A 5,557-nucleotide genomic window follows, 5' to 3' on the forward strand; every position below is an offset into this window, starting at 1 on the left:
TGGGCTCGATTTTCGACGCACTTTCGGCCCAATCCCCTCTTCTCAAACCCGTGTTCAAATCCCAGCCAAAACCCACCACAAAACCCTGGCTTAGCCCTCCCAAATCACGTCCCAAACAGCCCAACACCACCTTTGCTGCTCTGTTTTGCAGCCCCAAATCCGACACCAAAACTGCCCCGTATTCGACTCCAATGTGACCCATATCTCACCTCCCACCTAGCCCACATATCAAGCTATAATTCCAAGCCCTTTCCTATGCAACCCACGTCCAAACTCCTTCACAAACCTCACGCAACAAGCAGCCCTCCTGTTTTCGTTCTCCAAACCCGAGCCCAATCAAACACTTCCAAACCCGCTCCAAACGGCTACCAAACCCGTGCCCATGACCACCCATCCACACCTGATTATCCTAAACATATTACCATGCCTTGCCCACCAAGAAAACACACGCTAAACCCTCGAAATAGCTGCTGGACAGCAGCTATGCGAAACAGACCCAAGTTGTTGTTCACCCTTCGAAACCCTAGTTTAACTCCCTATAAATACCTCCCCTCTGCCATACTTTCATTGCTCTAAGTTGTCAATACATACTACCGTCACTCACCAGCATCAATCTCCACAAAAAAACTCTAATTGCCTCTCAAAACTCTCCACAAAACCGAGACAACCAAACTGAGAAACAGTTTGTGTCTCTCTCAAAATACCATTCGTTTCCCCTTCAAATCTCCATTAAAATTCGAGTTTCTTGTTCCTAATTAACCATATAACATCCATATACATCTTAGATAAAGATTCACAAGCCAAATTGACCTTGAGAGTACACGAATCCCCTCGAAAAACAGAGTGTCATACACTCTGTTTTTGCGGCTTTTCCTGTCTGTCCAGTTCTGTTTGTGCTCGTTTTTCGTGCCCAATAACTCAGAAAGAGCGTAGTTTGTTTTAAGATCTTTGTTCTCCTCTCTTTCTAGTTTTCAAAACATCTTTTAAATCTTATTTTCACCAAGAAACGAGTGAGAAATTGCAGTTTGAAAGTTGTTGTCCAGATTTACCAAAAAACGTGTTGTTGCTTTGTTCCTTCGTCGACGACGGCCTCTCGAGATAAAATCTACGATCGATTACGACCCAAGATTGTGTCAACGATACATGTAGGTTGAGTGTGAAACAAATCCTCCTCTTATCCCTTTTATTTCGTTCTTTTATGTTTGTTTTTTATAGTTTGTTTTGTATATTGTTTATCATTATGCATCGTTTATCGTTAACTATGAAACTAGTTTAGTCCGAGTACGAGTTAAAGTACCACCATGAACACCCGCGTTGACTTGAGTTGGGAAAGAAATCCGCCAGATCGGTCGGTCGCATCCCCCTTCTCATTTACATATCCTCATGTTCAAGGTAGGGCATTAATAAAACGAGTTTTAACTTTGTTCCTCGCTTTTGACCCCTCGCTTGTTTCGCTCATTTCGGCCTGCCCTAGGACCCTTTGCATGTTAGTTCAACCTCTGATTGTTAACATATGACTCAATTAGACGACATTAGATCGATTTAATTACCTAATTAGACATGTTAGGGTGCTTCGACACAAGCATTAAAATCGGTTAACAATTTTATAACCTAATTGAATACATCTCTCTTTTCACATGATTTCTCGCTAGTATAAGAGTGCGTGATTAGCACCTTCTTATTAACACTCGACGAGTTAATTTAACTAGCGAACTTGACCTAATTCGACCCTTTAGGCCGTGTAGAGCACTCGGTTTAGGCGAAGCCTTCTGACCTCTTTTATCATCGATTTCTAATGTATATCCAGTATCACTTTGCAAATCTATCTAATCTAATGAATCTAACCCAAGGATTAGGGTAGGTTAGGATGTGTAGGTTGTGTTTGGCCGTGTATTTTGTAGTCTTTTTCTCGTTCATTTTATCTTTATCTCGTTGTTTCGTATCTTGTAATTACTTTTTGTTTATCGAGTCGTGTTTTGTAATTTGTTCGTAATTAGTTTTCCTTTATAGAGTCATATGATTTCTAAAAAACCTTAGTCTTGTTTGGTTAGATGGTTGTGCTCCAATTCATGTAAGAGCATAGTAAATCGCATGTTGTTTAAAGCGATGTGGCCCGATTTATGCTAATGCATGCTTTGGTGTGTGACCTAATGTCTAATTCGATGAGATTAAGCGAAAGCATGCATTACGAGGAGTGACCCAAGGCCGTGAGTTATGTAAACCGTGGGCCACCCCTTGTGCACGTTTTCCTAGGCCTAATTGGCCATGTAGGGTGTCGTGTATGGTGTCGTGTATAGCAATTGTATTTAGTTCGAGTTGTATCTTTAATTTCTTGTTGTGTCGGCATGAAATGCCTGGGTTGTAATAGGGTAGATCCCAACGGCTCCCCGATTCCCATCAAGCCTTGTTTGTTTCGTTTATGTGTTGTTAGATCAATAAACCCATATGCTAAATTACAACTTTGACAAAGTTAGTTTAGTTGCATCTAAATCGACATAGAAACCTCACATGTTAGGGTTTTAAAACGATGTTTACATATCATAATATCGTAGTAGCTACGACCTTGTTTGAAATCCAATACTTGACTTAGTAGAGGCCATTATCGACGGGCGGGGTTAGTTGTCCTTATGGGCTTCCTAACACGTACCCTCACCCCTTACTCAAGATCTATGGTTTGTGGATCCGTCTAAATACCATTGGATTACGAGAGTCATTCAAATCGAGTGATATAGGGTACAAGTCTTTATCTTTAATCACTCGTAGTCGATTGGCTTTATGCTTTTCGATGAAAGGTGTAAAGTTGACTTGAACGGTTCCAAGTTCCCATAAAACTTGGTGGCGACTCTAATTTGTCTTAATTCGATTCGAAAGAACCTCGAGTCCATAATGCCCCCTGTGGATCCCGCGGACGCAGTTCCCGCGGGCGTTGTCCACAGTTTGGCAACTCCGCTGGGGAAAAGAGGACTAGTTACACTTTGTTTCTAGGGTCTTTTCCTCCGAGGTGAAACTTGAAAAGAAAGTATTGGAAAGTAAAACATTACTCGTAGTGCTACGATTCATGCATAAACCCTTAAGGACTTTTCCCGGGCCGTCCCAGCGTTTCTTTGTGACGCGTGGGGGGCGACGTCCCACTATGCCAGGTGCTTGCACATTGCTTGCTTCCGCTCCGCCTCTTCGTGGTTCTTGAGGGTGAGTGTGCTCTTCTAGGTACTCTACCTAAAGGCCCTTGTCCTATTAGACCCGAAAGGATGGAGGGTATAGACCTTCTTATATAAGACTTGCCGAGACTTAGAAATGTCTAGGAGCATACATCCTTATAACATGAGAATGACAATGTGCCATGTGAATTTCTCGAGTCTTTTCAAATTTTCCATATCAATTTCAAAGCCGGACTTTTGAACAACTCACTTTCAAAATAGCATGGTTTTAAAAACCCGGAATGCTGCCCAAATAGGACTAGACTTTTTTTGGCCCAAAATGAGCTTTTATAGCTGGCATGCTGCCCATTTCAAATCAATTCTTCGTTTTTCAAAATCAATCCAAAAATGTTTCTCGAACCTTGACCGAGCATGAAGTGCGTCGAGTCGTGTCCGTGTCCTGGCCGTGTTGGGCTAGGCGTGTTTTGTCCCAAGTGTCTAGAACACGACCTTGTTGGGTCACCCAAGCTCACCTCTTGAGATTCGAGTCATGTTGGTCTACCTTTTGGTCTAGGATAGTCCACAGAAATGTCCAAGCTAAGCCATTGTGGACGTTTCATTTAAACCTAAGGACTATGTTGGTCCAATCACGGGTTTAGTCACACCGAGTCCAGTTTAGAATCGAGTTATGATGGCTTGGGTCATGTCGTTTTGTCGAGTCTAAAATGAATCGAGGTCTAAATCCAACCGTGAGTCGAACCATTTGGTTAGCTCAGTCTTAAGTCGAGTCTTTGTTTGAGTCAAGTTGGTGTCGTGTACTTAAGTGTGCAGGGGCTCTTACATTTGAATATTGACTCAGTTCGGGGTTTTCTTGTAGAAAGGCCGCCAAAAACCCGACTTCAAGCAATGGAAGACGCTGTTAACAAACTCATGAGGCTGTGAACCTCATGAGGGCCAGAATGGATGTGATCGAATCAAAGCTTGGTAAAGATTCCTCTTCATCTACCCCCACCTCTGACTGATCTGGAGAAACGGTTCAAGTTCATTGAGGACCGTCTGAAACTCTCCCAGGGGAAGAACATCCACTACGAAAATGTTAGGGCCTATGCCCCAGTTCAGGATAAGTTGCCCACAAACATGGTGCTCACTGATATCCCAAAGTTTAAGGGCACAGAAGATCCAGTCCACCATGTCAAGGCCTATAAGGGGTACTTGACAATGAAGGGAGTACCTGCTGTCATGCTCTCTGAAAGTTTTGCCCAATCTTTGGATGAACACCCGAAGGCGTGGTTTTACAATCTTGACCTTAAGAATTTCCCCACTTTCGAAGATATTACGGTGGAGTTCTGCAAGCATTATGCTGATAATGTCGAGATTCAAACCAACATAAGAACATTGGAGGTGATGACGCAAAAAGACAAAGAAGGCTTTACAGAATTCCTTACAAGGTGGCGCGCTGAAAGCGTGAAGTTAGCCAAAAAGCCTGATGAAGTTGAAATGGTAGATAAGTTCGTAAAGAATCTACGACCTGTTTACCGCAATGCTCTGAAATACCAGAATTTTGGCTCTTTCAAAGAATTGATAAGAATCGGGATAAAGGTAGAAGATGACGTCAGAATGGCAGAAGCTGAAAAGCCAAAAGAATACCAGGGGGCCTCGTCATCTAAGACGAAACCTCCAGCAACGGCCCATATTGATGAAGCCATCAATCTCTTAGAAGGGAAATCGAAGAATCCGCAGCGCCAAACACCAAGGGCATTCACCGATATCGGATGCACTTATACATACGCTGTCCAAAAGATCATAGCCCAAGGAAAGCTGAAGCCTATTGGTCCAACTCCGGATCCACCCGCTGAGCAACAAGGTAAATGGTATAAACCAAATGCCTATTGTGCCTTTCATCAAGGGAAAGGCCATGATACTGAAAGGTGCTATCGACTGAAGCACGAAATCCAAGACATGATTGAGAATGGAACACTCCCGATCCCAACTGTTAAACCCAATAACATCACCAATCCATTTAGCAATCACGCCAACTTTGTTTCTGTCGAAGACAATGTCGATTATTCCCATCTTATCCGCCCATGTCACTTGAAAGGAGTGTTTATCGCGAAAATATTTGTGGATTGCTTTGAATTCTTGCCAAACCCGAAGAATGAAATTCAAGTCGGGAGTCTTGCTCTAAAATGTACTCCTCTCATTAACGAAGTTAATAAAAGACAATTCGATTCACCAACCTTCATCATTGGCGTAGATCCTCATAGGACTACCTCGGTATGGAGGCAGGCCATCAAAGGGATCAAGGACAAGAGTCGAGCATCTAAGTTGACAGTTGAACAAGGGAAAGCTCAAGACCAGATTTGAAAATTATGAGTCGGGATCTGTTTTCTTATCTTAGTCGAGTCTAGGTCTTTCTTTTC

Source organism: Silene latifolia, unplaced genomic scaffold (assembly GCF_048544455.1).
Source record: "Silene latifolia isolate original U9 population unplaced genomic scaffold, ASM4854445v1 scaffold_370, whole genome shotgun sequence".
Classification (NCBI taxonomy): domain Eukaryota; kingdom Viridiplantae; phylum Streptophyta; class Magnoliopsida; order Caryophyllales; family Caryophyllaceae; genus Silene; species Silene latifolia.